The sequence below is a fragment of the Rhinolophus hipposideros genome, assembly GCF_964194185.1.
Source record: "Rhinolophus hipposideros genome assembly, chromosome: 13".
Classification (NCBI taxonomy): domain Eukaryota; kingdom Metazoa; phylum Chordata; class Mammalia; order Chiroptera; family Rhinolophidae; genus Rhinolophus; species Rhinolophus hipposideros.
In genome coordinates this window covers 61786570-61804104 of record NC_138059.1, presented here as the reverse complement: position 1 = coordinate 61804104, position 17535 = coordinate 61786570, and the positions used below count along the sequence as shown (strand labels likewise).

Below are 17535 nucleotides of genomic sequence, written 5' to 3'. Positions count from 1 at the left end.
GAGACACGGCATCATGGGAGACCTGCTGGCACCAGTTCTCCTGGTCTGGTCACCAGCCCTGAGGTTTCAATATGGCTGGTCCTGTTCTCCTCCCAGCCTTAGCACCAAAGGGCTGTCCCGCAGGTACTCTTCCTGGGAATGATTTGGATCAACTCCTCATGGAACAAGTGCTACCATTCCATAGGTTCCTGTTTGCAAGGGGAATGTTCAACAAGCTGTTGGTTTCCGCCTTCGCAGTCTGTCTGCGATTCACACAAGCGACGCTAAGTGGATGGTGCTCTCTGGCTTCAGCTTCTTTCTCTTGGGTGTGAATAACTGTGCTAAAGGTAACACCACGTGTTTATTTGGCCAATTTTTAAAGTAATTAAAACAGTAAAGTTATTTGTCTAAATACCATATAGTCATAGCAAATTAAAAACCTAGTACCTAAATATAATCACATACAATTTTTACTAACCTTGAACGCACTTCAATTTCTGCTTAAGCTAACCCTGATTCTAAAAAAGTATTCAAAAAACATTCTTTCAACAAATACGCTTTGAAGAACCCTTTGGTACCAAGTACTGTGCTAGGCGTTGGGTTTGTAATAATGAATAAAATGAGTTGATCCTTGTCCATACGGAGATAATAGTTTGCAGGAATATAATCTAATGGATTGAACACCTCCTCAGAATTGCAGTTGTTTTGGGGATACTTAAGGTACCTGGGGTCTGGCTTTAGTTCCTGAGAGTTTCAGAGCAGGAAGTGTGCTAAAACCCTTGTGAGGAGCAGAGGAGTCAAAATTAAAAACGCACGAGGTGAAAGCAGGCTTTCAGTGTCCTCCTTCTAGTTCTCAGAAAAAAAAACACACGTTGTTTGATCCTTTGTTTCCCTGTGGTAAAAGAGAAGAAAGGAGAAATGTGGGGTCACATCCGCGGCATAATTCCCGTGATTTTTTATCCAGAGGGCAGTTGCCCTGGTAGCTTCTAAGTCACTTCAGCTTCCCCTCACCTTCCATCAGATCAACAGATTAGTGTCACATAGTGATTCTCTTACCACAACATATATTATGCACACTTGCGTTCCCTTTGCCTTTTGGCATAGCATTACATCTTAAGCCTTTTTCATAGTATAACATTCTTTTCAGAATACTTGTTTTAATTGTATCATAATATTCCATTGAATGGAGTCACCTTATTTAACTGTGTTCTCTCATATGTAGACTTCCAGTTTTTCACTATTCTGAGCAATGCTAAGATGAATATTACTGTACAGATTACTTTAATCTAAAGCTAAGAAGATACCAGTTTATATCAAAACTAACTTATCAAATTCTCTTGAATACGGGCTTTGAAATACAACTCTAAGGTGCTAACACCCCTGAAACTTTCCAAATACCCACCGTAAGCTCCTCCCTGGTCCCCCAGTCTGTATTATGAGGGGGGAGTCTCACTGCTCCTGTAGGTTTCTTCTCTCTCCCGTCAGCTCTGTCATGTTCCCCAGCCAGCCTCCCCTGAATTGAATCCTCATCAGTCAGGTTTTCGAATGACCAGACTGTCTTTCTGGAAACGGTTCAATCAGTGTAGCAAGGGGCATTGTCCAGAGAAGGGGATTGTTGAGGACTGGTGAGCAGCGTAAGAAGTGTCTTCCCTGGGCCACTTTTCGGGCGTGTAAGAGTTGTGGAGGATGCTGGGTGTGAGTCCTGGCACATTGCTGCTGACCCCCTCCCCCCACCCCAAGTCTCCTTCAAACAACTCCAAAGGCAGAAAAGTGCCCAAATAGCCTCCAGTCTAATCGGGTTACCCTTAGGAATAAAGAAACAGTTTTACTCCCCTACTCTAGTATTAAAAGAAATCTCCACTGGCTTTCCTTCTCCCGAGCAGGTCAATGTTAGTTAGCAGCATGTTTTTATTCATAAAGAAAATGTAGTATATCTTTAATCCAGATGAAAAATGAATATACATCTAAATGACAAAGTAACATTTTATTAATTTCTCTCAATCAACTAAGCTCCGTATCTGTGCAGTTCCCGTCTTGCCGCACAGAAGCCCTCTTTGCTTCTCAGACACGCTCTGTGGGCACCCAAGGGCAATCCGTCAGAGCTGGTGCCACTGCTTGTGCCCCTGAGTTGTGGGCCTGCATCATTCTTCTCACTGCCAGGTGCCGATGGCAAGATCAGGCCGTTATTGATGATGGCAGGTTTGGCCTTTGGTGTCTGATGGATGGAGCCTTGGCTTGGGTTTATGGATTATATTTTTTTTAATGGCACATGGTCAAAATTCAAAGAACCTGGGTAGATCCTTGGCTTGACACTTCCTGCTTAGATAGGTCCTGTCAATAAGACTAGAGGGGTCTACTTTTGAAGCAGATGGAAGAGGCCTCCAGGGGCAGCGGGAAGAAGTCAAGCTTTATCCCTGGATTTAGTCACTCCATACATTTGAGTTCATGTTTTCAACACGATCTTGTCCCTCCAAAGCACAATAACGATGTAGTGGTCCAGACCTACTCTCAGGGGGCTTTCCGTCTGGTAACACGCAGTTTCCATCAGCATGAGTGCTTTGATAGGGAGTAGAAGTGTTAGGAGAGAACTTAGGAAACGTACTGACCTGCACCTCTGGCCAGCCTAGATGGCTGCGGGAGCAGGTCATGAGTAAGGGGACATGTGAAGAACGAACAGATACCAGCTGGGAAGGGGGGACGGAAGTACTGTTCAGGGCACGGGGCACAGCTACTTTGGAGATAGGGGAGCAAGATGGTTGGAGGATGTAGCCTGGGGGTGGCCTGAGCTCGAGCCGGAGCCATGCTGTGCAGGCCTCATAACCAGCCCAGACGCCGGGACTTGCTTCCAGGGGGAATGGAAGCCACTGAAAGGCGTGAAGCAGTGGAGGGGATGAAGGCTCTTCTCCCTTAGTTCCTCTGCTCCCTCTTCAGGGTTAACAGGACATAGTTAAATGGCACGAATCCAGTTTTGGGAATGTTGCCAGGTCTGCACTCATTTTATCCACGTGCATGAATTAGAAGTGAATGAAAATGAAGAAAATTCATGTGTTTGGCGCTCTCCTGGGTCAGCTGAGGCCCTTTCTCAGCTTCCTCTCTTCATATCCCCAGTTCCTGCAAACTTTTGGGACTCAAGTCCGGGACTCCTATCCAGCATGGTCCCGTGCCTTGCTAACAAGTGACTTCTGTAGGAGCCCATGACATCAGTGTGTGTGTGCTTAGCTGGTGGGAACTGAGTTACGCTCCCCGTGAGGCATGCAGGAACCTGTGTCATTTCTGCACAGTCTGTAGAAAGTGCGTGGACAGGAGCCTGTCACAGCTGTTACCATGAGGCTGTGCCAGGATTCCCACGGGGCCCAATCTGCTGGAGGTTTATTCGGGTACAGGGAGGTTATTTTCATCTGTGCTACTGCTTCACTCTTTGCTTCCACTCAGGTGGCCTTCTTGCCTCATCCACCGTCTGTGACAACAACAACTGGGGGCAGTAGTGGGTGGGGAAGACAATTGAGGAAGATTCCAGTTTTGTCAATGAGGGCAGTTTATGTGCTGTATGCTGGACATGCAAGAGGACCAAGTTAAGTTTCATTCAATTCAAAAGTCTTGTTTGTGACTTCGATTTCTGAAGACCGGAAGGTGTTGCAGGTGATTTAGCTAAGAATATGGGCCCCAGAATGGAGCCAACCTGGGCTGGAATGCTGGCTCTGCCGCCTAGGCTCAATACTGGTGTTAGGACCCCCTGGGGGAGCAGCCCCACACAGAGATGACAGCGCCCTCGTTTCACGGTGCTTTACGTAGGAGATGAAGGAATCAGTACAGGTGTGCCAGTTCCTGACGGCCAGTTGTCACCTGTACTTTCAAATGAACCTTCAGCATTATTACCACAGCCGGGGGGGGGGGGGGGAGATGGTAGCTTTAATTTCCAATCTTGGTTAGAGGAGGCAGGTGCTATAGCCAGAAGCGAAGGGCCTGGCACCATGCAACGCTTCTGGCCACTGCAGCCACAGCAGGGGCCAGGGCCAGCGCCAGGCGGTGTTTGCCACACAGGGGGCACGAGTGTGCAGAAGCCATGGCAGCCACCGCCTCGTGACTTCCCCGCATGCTGGGAGAGAAGGAGCTGCACGGAGCTCCGAGTCTGCTTTGCTGTTCCACCACAAGGATCTTCAGCTAGAAGAATGGGTTCGCAGGGCTCAGAGAAAGGTCGGTCGGAGAAGCAACCAGAAAAAAAAATCCCTCTTCCTTTTGGCAAAGATTTGTGAGCACAGCTTGCAAGATGCCATTCAGGACAAAGGTGTGGCCCCCCTCACATCTCACCCCAGGGGTCCCTGTCATCGCTGGTTTCCAGCTGTTGGCACCAGGCTGGTAGGAGACAAAGGACTGAATTTGCCGCTCACCCGGTTGTCCTTGAGGCAACGGTCTGGACAGAGGTCACTTAAGTCTGCTGGTGAACCTGTGGTGCAGGCAGGTAATGGGGCCAGCAGCACAGCTTGCGAGATCCGTCACCATCTGCTTCGTTCATCAACGAACGCTTGATGCCATGATGTACCCAGCCCGGGCTGGTAGGATCTGCGGCTAGCTACAGAGGTGAAAGTCTTGTTTTTTCTCAGAGTCATGGTCAGGTGGGGGACACAGACAAGCGGACTTTCCAATATGGTGTGACAAAAACCAGGCATGGGGAGGGGCAGGAGGCCATGCTCAGGCTGTGGCTTTAAGGACTGTTGAGTCGTGTTCCCCCCTTATCCTTACCCCCGCCCCCCAAAAAGATTTGTGGGAATCCTATCCTAACCCCAAGTACCTCAGAATGTGAACTCATTTGGAGTTAGGGTCTTCACACAGGTAGGTAATCAATCAAATTCAAACGAGGTCTTTAGGGTGAGCACCCAGTCTGTGTCCTGACAAAAAGGGGAAGATTGAGATACAAAGACAGACACATACAGGGGTGGCACCATGAGAGGATGGGAATTAGACTGGCACAAGCCAAGGAACTCCCAGAAGCCGGGAGAGGGCCTAGAACGGTCCTTCCCGGCACCTCCAGAAGGAGCGCCGCCCGCTGGCTCCTTCATCTCACACCCCTGGTCTCCAGAACTGGAAGAAAATGAGTTTCTGTCCTAAGCCAACCAGTTGGTGGCACACTGTTATGGCAGGAACTAGGAAACTAATATATCGACTTGGGTTGTCCAGGTGGAGGAAGCAGGGAAGGGAGCCCCCAGCCAAGGCATGGAACCAGGGACACAGTGCACTATTTGCTGGGACAATTGGGACATGGGAACAGGCAGGGCCAGGCTCTGGCAGGAGCTGAGGCGGGGAGGGGGTTAGCTGGGGCTCTTCCCGTCTTTCTCCACCTGGATAATCCCCAAGTCCTTGTGTTAGTTTTCTAGTTCCTGCCATGAAAAGGCTGGAGAGAAGGGTATTGCTTAAATTATGAAGATGCCGCCTGATGCCCTACTAAGGAGTTTGGGTTATTCTCAAAGTGACGGGGAGCTACACAGTAACTCCCTCACAGCCAGCTCGCCCCTTTGGCAGCTTTGCAGAGATTGAGCTGCCAGGGCTGGAGCACAGGGAGGAGGCACTGAACTTCTTCGGAGCCTGCTGCACAGACTCTGGCAGCATAACAGAGACCCAGGATCAAGGCAGTGGCTCGGGGCCAGGAGGAGATGCTGTTGAGGGCATGGTGACCAGCTGGCTGTGGGGGATGAGGGAGGGGCAGGGGGACTACCTGGATGCTGGCTTCACTGCAAGGAGCAGGTGGCAGAAGAGCCATGGCCTACAGGGGAAGAGGGTCCTGTTCTGGGCTTGCTGTGTTTGAGGAGCCGGGGAAACGTCTCCATAGAGAAATCCTACAGGGCATTGGAGAAATGTGAGGAATTTAGGGGACCCTGTCCAGGCTCTTGCCTGGTGTGGACACAATCACCTGTGCAAAGTGTGGAGAGGTAGACAGGGCGGAGGGTAGCCTAGGGGTCCGACCTACACTCCTCACCCCCACTGAGCTCAGAGGGCTGTGCTGCAATCTGAATAGGCCTCCTTCCTTCCTTCCTTCCTTCCTTCCTTCCTTCCTTCCTTCCTTCCTTCCTTCCTTCCTTCCTTCCTTCCTTCCTTCCTTCCTTCCTTCCTACCCTCCCTATGGCTGGGGCCCTGGTTGAGATCTGGGTTCACACAGGACACACCACAGCTCAATCCTGCTGACCCAGGGCTGAGCTAAGAGGTTGATGTGTTGATCAGAGGGCGGCCTTTGGGGACCCCTCTTAGAGACTGGAGCTCATCTGCCAGTCTGAGCCTAACAGCTCCTAATCAAGTGCCTATTTTCTGGTCTCACTGATCTATGCTGCATTTCATCACTGTCATGAGACGTCGGCTGGTGTTGGTGGGAAGGATCCTGGGCTTTGAATCCTGAGTCCTCATGTGGGGTCTGACTCTCCCACAGGTGGATTCATTCTGCTTACATCCCCTGTGCCTCAGTTTCCTCACCTCAGTTCCAGCCACAATCCATCAAATCAGATTGTAGAAGGTTAAAGTGAGACAATACAGAAAAATGCTTTGACCTCTTTGAAGGAAAAGTACCTCACAACTGTACATTTTATTATATATATTATCAATGTTGTTAATAATATCATCCCTGCTGGAAAAAAAACGCTGTATTGTTTTCAACTCTGCTGGGAGGTCGTGCTCAGTATTTGATTTCTCTCCTTTCATACCTCACCTTTTCCCAAAGTGGCTCTCTTTTAAGACTCACCTTTAGGCCCAGATTCTCAAGACTGGTGTTTCATTGCTGTTTTTCTGACACCTTCTTTTCAAGTGACTCTTGTAGGGCTTCATATGCTTTTATTGAAAAACACACTCCCTTCCTCCCAGCCTGAGCAGAGGGTCTGACTCTTCCAATAGCTGCTGGCTACATTCAGGAAGGATACACTCATTTTTCCGTTTCATAACTAGGTGAGTTACATTCAGCTCAAGACCTGTCAGCCATCCATTCACAGAGAGAGGGTGGAACTAGAATCCTTGTTAGAAGATGCTCAGAAGGATAAAGGGAAAGGCTTTATTACTATTAATATCAACTAACGTTTACCAGATGCCCAGCAGGGTACTAGACTCCATACATCACAGAGAGTGATGTGTCACAGAGAGTGACACAGCCTCTCCTTATCCGGAAATTCTGGGCCATTGAGCAAATAAGGGAGAAACTCGTCCTGTGATTCCAATGGTAGTAACCCTTCATATTGGATACTATGGCTGGAAGGGCAGAATCTGCGGGGTGAGTTCCAGGCATCCGTATTTTTAAGAAGCTCCCTAGAGAGATTCAGGCGCCTGTTTCAATTTGAGGACTGCTGCGAAGCTCCAAGGGGCGCCATCACAGACAGTGCCTCCAGGATGGAGGAAGTAGCTTGCCCTCAGCCCTCTTTCTCGGTGCTCACTCTTACTCATTGCACGGATATTTCATTGAGGGCTGGCACCAAGCCAGATGCTGTGCCTTGTGCTTGATGGCCCGGAGGACATACTGATGAGCAGGAAGGACATAGTCCACGCTTTCAGGGACCCAGCATCCTCTGCTGTGACCTGACCAAGGCTCGGGGGATGAGAGGAGGCCTGGCACTCTGCAGAGGAAGGTCAGAGTCTTTGTGGCCGGGAGCATGGCGCTGTAGAAATAGGGGAAAACCCACACAGTGCCTCCCTTCTGTCTTTTTGCCGTTCTGCCACAAATACTTATGGAGACGATGCTTTAGGTTGTGGAGCCAGGCTACTCTGGGTCCCAGTGCCACATGCAGGCCATGTGGTGCCAGGCCAGTTCCTTCTGTGACATGGGACCTCCTAGTGCAGACAGAGTGGCATGAAGGCATGGGTGTGCTGTATAAAATCAGGGCCTGGACACAGTAAGTGCTTGAGTTAATGGGACAGTTCCTTCCTTTTAATGGTGCTCACCTTTTGGTGGGAAGAGGCAACTTATACAAGTGAAAAATGGCAAAATATGTTCAGATGGTAATACTCCCAGCAAAATTTTCAGACATGATGCTAACAACTGGGAATGTAAGAATGAAAAACACCTCCACTTTAAAACTTTAAAACCTAGTGAGGCAATACTCATGAAACTTGTAATTAAATGTTGTGTGGTAAGTACTAGGATGAAGAAGGGCCCTAGTGCTATGGCAACTCGTGGAGAAAATTCTCTACTCTGCCAGGGCAGGGGGTAGCATGAGAGAAAACTTTATAGGGGAGAAGGCTTTAAAACTGAGTTTGGAAAGATGGATGGGAGATGACCCAGGGGTACAGGAATGTTGTAGGCAGAGGGAATGTGTTTGAAGGCATAGAGAGGGACATGCAACCACGGTGTGTTTGGGAATTGCTAGTGACGCCCTGATGAGAGCGTAAGCATGTTTCTGATGTTAGGTGCTAAGGAGAACGAGACGATGAACCTAGATGGCTCTCTGGGGCAGCCAGAAAGGGCCCTAGAGCACTCCGACAAGACAGTGGAGGGGGTGTTGGAGGGAGAGGGGAACGGGCAGAGGCCCAACAGCAGAAGTGGAAATAAAGTTGTGAGAATAGATTAATATTAACCCCGTGAACAGCCTGCATCTGCATAGAGGAACATTGTCCACCTGGCTAGGCCATGGGGAAGGCTGAAAGTTAAATGGCCTCCACCAGCAAGTTGGAAAAAGTTGAGCATGCTCTGGAATATCTTCTTTGGCTTCTAGCTTTGATTATTGTTGCAGAATATTCATAGCCAGGAAGGAATTATACATATGTATTTCCCAGTGGCTACTGCTAAGCCACAGGGAAAAGAACATTTGCATTTCTTAAAGAATTGATTGAGATTCTAAAGCCACACTGGAAAGTTAATAGTAAAAATGCACAGCTTGAAAGACTTTGCTTTTTGGCATGAAGAGTGCAGGCCAGATTGACTCTAACTGTGATACAGTTTTTAATTAAGTGCTTATAATGAGACATTTATAGCCACTCAAGAGGCCTTTTTGGTCCTTTGGGGAGGAGACATGGAGGGGGAAAGGTTTGTGATTATAGCAAAAATTAATATATAAACAGACCTCAATGTGTGTTTAAAAAGAATCAAATAGTCGGAATTACATAGTGAGGTGAAACATGTCACACAAATTAAAACTAAATACAATGGGGGAAAACTTGGGAAATATACATGGGTTAAGTGTTGTTTTTCACTCCAAAGCATTTGCTAGGAGAAACCAGCATTAATACTAAATAGGTTCTGCTACCAATTTTAGTGTGTGTGTGTGTGTGTGTGTGTGTGTGTGTGTGTGTGTGTGTGTTTCCTCACACCAACAGGCAATTTTTTGGACACTAGCAGGATGTGGGAGAATTCAACTCAATCCTGACACTGTTTGCTGGGATGTAGAATCAGATTCCGCAGGTAAAGGGCTCAGTCCCCCAGACCACTTTTCACTTCAGATGCCAGTCGCAAGCCCAGGTTGTTACCTATGCTTCTGACCGAATGTCTATCCAATCAGAGAGGGGGTCCCAGGACCCCTTCCTTGGGCTCAAATAATTTGCTAGAATGGCTCACAGAACTCAGGAAAATCTGTTTACTCACTGGATTATGGATTTACTACAAAGGATATTAAAGGAGACGAATGAATAGCCAGATGAAGAGATACATAGGGCAAAGTCCCAAACAAAGGAACTTCTATCTTCATAGAGCCTGGGGCCTGGCTCTATGGTGGATCTCTGAAAAAGGGCTGATGAGCTATCAGTTTTGGGTTTTTGGAGACTTCATTAGGTAGTCATGATTGACAAGTCATTAGCCACTGGGGATCTATTCAACACCAAGCCCCCTCTTCCCTCCCCAGAAATCAGGGGGTGGGACTGAACGTTAAATTCTTCTAACCACAAGGTTGCCTTCTATTGACTACCGTAGCCTAGGATGGGGTCCGCCCCTACCCTAGGATGGGATCCAAAATTTGCCTCATTAACATAACAAAAGACGCCATTGTTGCTCTCATCACTTTGGAATTTCTAAGTGGTTGGGAGCTATGAGCCAGAAACTGGGATGAAGACCAAATATGTATTTCTTATTATAAATCACAATATCACAAATACCGATTAGAAAATTAGATACACTTTCAAGTTAATTAATTCACACTGACTTTGATTTAATAAGCATCATGTTAAGTAAATACCAAATGTTTCCTCAAAGCAATTGAACTGGAAATTAACTGCCATGAAATAGATGAATTCCCTGTTTCTTATGGAGTCATTAAGCTCAATCAGTGGCCTGATACTAAATCCACAGACAGGACAGATAGACAAGGGTTTGGCTGAAGTTAGATTCAACTATGTTACTAATAGCAGGGGTGAAATATAAAATAGTAGCTAAATTTCCTCCTCCTTGCTTCATTTCTCTAAGCACATGGTTCCAAGCTCTGCTAGTGCTGTGATTTCTAGATATGTCTCTCTTAAGCTGGGCTGTGTCTCTGAAAGGAGGGCTTGGTGTCTAATATTTGTGCTTTCTTTTGCATTTGGTATTTATTTTCTGTATTTAGGAATCTAAATACAGATTCCTAATTTGTGTGTATTTAGGAATCTTCATAGCCTTGGCTCAGTTCTTTCCAACTAATATTTGGCTGCCTTTATTAAGACCTGAGATTAAGAACAAAAACAAAGGCTTTGTTAAGGGAACCTTTTTGAACTGGGTAGACTGACTAATGTTTGTAACTATTATGGTGGTGCCCCTTTTAGAAACAGAAAGAAAAACAGTCTGTCTTCCAGAATACTCTTGAACAACAACACCAGAGTGAATTCCCATTTTGTGCAGCTACACAGCACTAATATACTGGGAAATTAGTAAATATCCACTTCTTTCCAAATGGCTGTGGTCCTTCCTACCCTCTGATTCCCTTTTCCCAGAAGCAACCTGCCTACCTCTCAAGGGCTTGGAGCATTCTTAATTGCCCTAAATTGCCCTTTCTCTGCCTCCAATGGAAGGATAGATTAAGGCCTGAGAGCCCCTGGAAAATGAACACACGTAAGTGAGGTCATTCGATATTTGTCTTTCTCTGACTTATTCCACTGAGCATAATGCCATCCAGGTCCACCCATGCTGTGGCAAATGGCAAGATTTCATTCTTTTTTACGGCGGAGTAATATTACATATCACCTTTTTTTTGGACACTTAGATTGTTTTCATGTCTTGGCTATTGCGAATAAGGCTGCTGTGGACATGGGGGTGCATGTATCTTTTCAAGTTAGTATTTTTGGTTTTATTGGATAAATACCCAGAAGTGGAATTGCTGGATCTTATGGCAGTTCTATTTTTAATTTTTTGAGGAACCTCCATACTGTTTTCCATAGTGGCTGCACCAATTTACATTCTCACCAACAGTGCACAAGGGTTCTCTCTTCTCCACATCCTCCCTGACACTTATCTCTTATCTTTACAATAATAGCCATTCTAACAGATGTGAGGTAATATCTCATTGTTGTTTAGATTTTCATTTCCCTGATGATTAGTGATGTTGAGAATCTTTTGAAGTACGTGTTGTTTATATGTCATCTTTGGAAAGATGTCTATTCAGATACTCTGCCCATTTTTTAATCGCATTTTTCTCCCCCCCCCCCCCGTTATTGAGTTGTATGAGTTTTTTATGTATTTTGGGTATTAACCCCTTGTCAGAAATATGGTTTGCAAATATTTTCTCTCACTTGGTAAGTTGTTTCTCATTTTGTTGATAGTTTCCTTTGCTGTGCAGAAAGTTTTTAGGTTGCTGTAATCCACGTGTCTATTTCTGCTTTTGTTGCCCTTTGCTTTTGGTGTCAAGCAAAGGACATCTTATTTGGTCATTTTGCTCTGCAATGTTGAACAGAAGTGGGAAGAATGGATATTATTGCTTTGTTCTTGAGCTTGTTAACTCTTTCCATTTCTCCAATGTGTATGCACCTCAGAAGGTATTTCGCACTTTCTATTCCTACCTTTGGGTTAGTGCTTTCAGCTATAGATTTTGCCAACTAATATTCCTACCTCAGACATAATGAAAAGTTTACTTCATAATCTGGGATTTCTACTAATACTACAGAACTGAACTCAAATATTTATGACGTCTTTTTGGATTTCCTAAAACATAATTAGAGGCTCCCTTCTCTATATCCCCTCATAGTTCTTCACATATATCTGTTTAATAGCAGTAATCGTATCTCATTGTTATATTGATCTCTGCCTCTCTCACTGGCCTGTGTCCTTAGGGACTGTGTCTCACTCATCTTTGCATTCCCAGAGCTGTGCTTAGTGCCCCTCTAATGCCCACTGATGAATATACGAAGAAATAGAAGTCCAAGTTTAATAGCTGAACATTTTATCTTTCTATTTGCATTGGAATTGTGTTCCTTCTCTTTCTGATGATACCCTTGTATGTGAGTGCATGCCCACCTGAGGATATTTCCTTTCATGTCTTCCCGTTATGTTTACATTGGTGCCTGTGTTGCAAATTTCTTAATTTCTTAGAAGAAAGCGCTGTGTGTAGAAGAGAGTATAAATTTATTTTAGGTGGTAACAAGGTAAAAGGCCCAAATTTGCTGTCTAACTGAGATCAAAGACAGAGGTATTTCTTCAAGATTCATTTTACTTCATTTCCTCCTTGTTATGGGATGTCATGTGATACTTACATTTACTTTAAAATGAAACACACTGAAGAATGTCCCCCAGAACTAGGATACAGATTGTATTTGGATTCTAAAAGACTGTGTAGCTTATGGCGGTAGAACTTTTCACTGCTGAACCTACATACCTTTTTTTCCTTTCTTCTAGTATTCACTACCAAGGTAGTGAAGATCTGGGGAAAGTTCTGCTTGAATTATTCAGGTAATTTGCATGAAAATACTTCTCAAATGATGTCCTTTTACTTTTATCTCTACGCCTTGAAGAACTGAGAACATATTTTCTTAAAGATTTCAAAGGAAGTGACATCCTTCGCCAGCTTAAACTCTACTTCTTCTGGAGAAGGGCCTGATCTTTTCTCATGGAAATTTTACATTATGTCATTTTCTTTTTTCAGATTTAAAGAGTAGAGCTGAAAGAAACAGCTTAGGAAAGTCAAATTAGCTGTATTTCTTCCCAACTAGAACAACTGTGTGATTTGCATGCTGTGTTTCCTTACAACATTCACTGACCATGTAGCAATTCTGATCAGATAAAGAACTAAACTAAACTCTATCGTTTTAAATATAAACCTAGCAACCACACTCACGGCAGAACAAAAATTTAGTTACCTAGGCAAAAAATTATTTGTTACATTGGTAATATGCCTGTTTTAATTGTTAAATACAAATTAGAAATAAAATACAAAAAAACGGCAAAGTTAAAATTTGTCTTATAGGCTCATAGAAATTTAAAGTTTATTAGAGAAATTAGATAATCTAGTCCAAACCCTCATTTTCTAGATAAGGAAATGATGGTCTGGAGAATTCAAAAAGCAGAACTGATATGTTCTAAAGCTTTTTATGCTATTGTGTTCCCCCCGAAAGGATATAAAATTTTGATTGTTTGAATATCATTGTTTATGAAATGGTATATTAGTATACAAGCAGTACAGAACTGTATTCTTATGAAAGATTCAAGCAATAAAAAACGATGTAGAATAAAATATGTTAGTGCCCCCAAAGCTCTGCCATCACCCAGCACACACAGACACATCCGTGCACGTGCGCGCGCACACACACATTCCCCTCTCCACAGTTCATAACAAAAATTTCTAGTCATTACATTGCTGTTTTACGTCCATATGTGTATATAAACACATATATTAATACAGTGGTTATTTTGTCTTGTTTTGCAAAGAGGCATTTCTGACTTGCTCTTTTCCACTTGATGTATCTTAGAGATCTTTTATTCTAGTATGATTGATCCACTTTATGCTTTTTAATAACTGTATAGTATTCCATGGTATGGATTACTATAATTTATTTAACCATCGTTCTATTAATAAATACTTAGTTTTAGGGCTCCCCCTTCAAAGTCTTACTATTACAAACAGTGTTGAAATAATATTCTTTTAAATATGATGAAGTCCAGGACATGCTACCCCAAAATATGGTGCCTTGGCATGTTGAATATTTTAATCTGAAGAAATTTGAGAAATGGAAGGTGCAAGAGGGATTCTCTGATCTCCCCCTTCTGCCCTGAATCAGGTCATAAGACCTTCATGTGAAAGGTGCTCTCCCTATACCTGGAGGAAAGATGCATCCTTCTCTCTGAAGATGGAGGGGTACCCAGAGTGTTACCAGAGAAAATGGTCCTTACCCCTCTCAGGATAGAAATCAAGGGAGAAGGCGAAACAGTCTTACAGAAAGAAAGATTTATTAAAATGAAAGCTTGATGCCCCAAGGGAGCACACACAGAAAGAGAATGTGGTTCCCTGAGTTATGTTAGTACAGCGGTTTTATTGAGTTTTGAGATTTAGGACCCTGCCCCGGCTTCCTTGGTCCCTTCTCTCTACATATGTTGGGTTGGGTCTATCTTGGCGCCTGCGCAGTATGAGTACATGCTTCTTCCTGTGTGGTATGTTTTATTAACATCTTAAATCTCCACCCAAGGGTGCGTTTTATTACTGTGGCAATGAAGATAGGTCACCTAGAAGACAGTTCTTCTGACTGGTACAAAGGCGCAGCTTTGGGGACTTTCCCTAAACCTGATGATATCTTTTCTGTGTTTTTTTGTTCCAACTGTTCTTTGTCCCCTATTGGTGGAAGGATATATGACTCAAGGTCATTTTGCCAGGTTTCCAGATCTGCTTATGGTCTGTCACCGACCACAGTAGGAATACGAATGAACTGGCCTTGCTGAGTCTCCCCTAGTTTACTACCTTAGCATATACCCTTTGTCCTATCATGTTTTTCCAAAGCTTTCCACTTTTCATCAAACCTATGGTAAAAATGTTCAGACTTGCTTTTCCTGTGGGAGCCACTGGGTTGAGAGAAGCGTGGCCAACTTCTCTCCCTGCCATGACAAGTACATAAACGAGAGAGGCGGCTAACAGATTGATGGTTGCCTGAGTGGGGCATGATGGGAGTGAGAAGAACTCACTCCCATGAGAGAACTTTTCAGGGTGATGGAAGCGTTATCAATAGTGATCGTGATGATAATTGCACAACTGTATGAATTTACTAATATTTGTGGAACTGTTCACTAAATGGGTCAGTTTTGTGGTATATAAGTTATTCCTTATAGCTTATAGGTTTAAAAACAATTTCAGAGCTTACTGGTTAAAAAAAAAAGGAATTTATGTGTCCATATTGACAATAAGCTGATAAATAAATGCAAATGAAGGAAAGGCTCTTAGAATAAAAATGGTAGGTGCTAACTGGTAAATAAATATGCAGGGAGTGGTGGACTTGAAAAATTAGCATTTTGCAGCCATCTAAAATCAAACACTGGATAAATTAAGAATCACTTATTGAAAGCGGCGGATGGCTCAGTTGGTTAGAGCACGAGCTCTCAACAACAAGGTTGCGGGTTCAATTTCCGCATGGGATGGTGGGCTGCACCCCCTTGCAACTAACGACTGAAAACAGCAATTGGACTTGGAGCTGAGCTGTGTCCTCCACAACTAGATTGAAGGATAACTATTTGGATCTGATGGGCCCTGGAGAAACACACTGTTCCCCAATATTCCCCAATAAAATTTTTTAAAAAAAGAATCACTTATTGATGGTAAATCTCATTTTGATCAGGAGCAGGATATTTGCATGGTCTGAAAATATCTCCTCACAGACCGCTTGCTAGTTGCAAGGGAACAGTAGTGCAGAAATGAGACAACGTCTTGACCAGGTGATCAGAACTATCATCACTAATAAAGGCCATGTGGACATCGTGTGTCTCTGATTGTTGACACTGAGAAGGACACATCCCATCTGAGTATTTCTCCTGGGAATGCATAACCTGAACTTAATCATGGAGAAACATCAGGCAAACCTTAAATGAAGACTATTCTATGAAAAAAGGTGGAGGGTGGTGGTGGGTGGGCTGTATTAAAAAATAACAATGTCATAAAAGATAAAAGAAGGTTGTGGAAATGTTCCAAATGAAAGAAGGCTAAAGAACCTTTACCTGTGGGAGCCACCGAGTTGAGAGGAGCGTGGCCATCTCCTGTCCCCACCATGGCGTGTATTCCTTCACTGACATCAGTATACTCCAAAAAGGGGGAGTCATCTGGCAAAAATATCGCTTTGCCTGCTCTGTTCACAGCTCCCATTCAACCAGATATTGTGAACTCTGTTCACACCAACTTGCACGAGAACAACAGCCTTGTGCTGTCAATGGATTAGCAGGTCATCAAGCCAGTGCTGAGCCGTGGGTCCTGGCAGAGCTGTGGCTCGAATTCCCAGAGTTCAGGCCAGGGTGCTTTTGGCAAAATGTGTCGTGGGGGCCGCATGTTTGCACCAACCCAAACCTGGTGCCGTGGACACCTCAGAGTGAACACAACACAGAAGCAATATGCCATCTGCTCTGCCCTGGCGGCCTCGGCCTTACCAGCGCTAGTCGTGTCTAAATCCACCATATTGAGCAAGTTCCTGAACTTCTTTGGTGGTTGAAGATACAGTTGAAGGCTGAACACCAAGGAGGCTGATTTGCTTCTTAAGAAGCTTAAGGCCTGGAATGATGTCAAAAAAATCTATGCCTCTCAGTGAATGAGAGCTGGCAAGGGCAGAATGAGAAACTGTCATATCCAGCGCAGGGGACCTTGCGTCATCTATAAGGAGGACAATGGCATCATCAAAGCCTTCGGAAACATCCCTGGAGCTACTCTGCTTAATCTAAGCAAACTGAGCATTCTGAACCTTGCTCCTGGTGGGCACGTGGGCCATGTCTGCCGTCAGACCAAAAGTGCTTTCTGCAAGTTAGAAGGTCTGTATGGCACTCGCCGTAAAGCTGCCTCCCTCAAGAGTAGCTACAACCTTCCCACACACAACATGCTCAATACAGACCAGAATCTTGAAAAGCCCGGAGGTCCAAAGAGCCCCCCGGGCACCACGTAAGAAGATTCGTTGCAGACTCCTGAAGAAGAATCCACTGTAAAACCTGAGAATCACCTTGAAGCTAAACCCACATGGAAAGACCATGTGCCGGAACGCCAGTCTTCACCAGGCAGCTCTGGGTGGAAAAAGTAGCAGCAGCAGCAGCGCAAGAAGCCAAAGCCGATGAGAAGGGGGTTCCAGGCAAGAGGCCAGCAGCCGGGAAGAAAGGAAAGAAGGCTGGTGATGCTCCGAAGCAGAATGAGCCTTTGGTGGGAAAAAGGCTGCAGCTCTCAAGAAACCAGCAGCTGAGAAGTCTGCAGAAAAGAAACCCACCACAGAAGAAAAGCCTGAGGCATAAACTTAAATTTGTTTTTCTGTAAAAGTCCAGTCACTTTGCACAGCTAATTTTGAATAAAAACCCGGTCAAAGAGGAACAACAAAAAACCAGTTCAGACTTCAGTTCTTCAGATCTTCATTTCCTGATCAAGACTCCTGTGTCATGTAAAAATTACATTAAATACATTTGTATGCTTTTCTCTTGTTAATCTGTCTTTTGTCAGTCCACTTTACAGTGCCCCAGGCAGAGAACCTAAGATAGGT

General features: G+C 44.7%; 1 pseudogene across 1 annotated transcript; it reads left to right on the top strand.

Moving 5' to 3' along the window:
• The first annotated feature begins 16077 nt into the window (after positions 1-16077).
• Positions 16078-17293, top strand: LOC308506823 (large ribosomal subunit protein uL4-like; annotated as a pseudogene). The gene has a single exon. The product of its transcript is annotated as a large ribosomal subunit protein uL4-like (transcript).
• Positions 17294-17535: the final 242 nt, after the last annotated feature.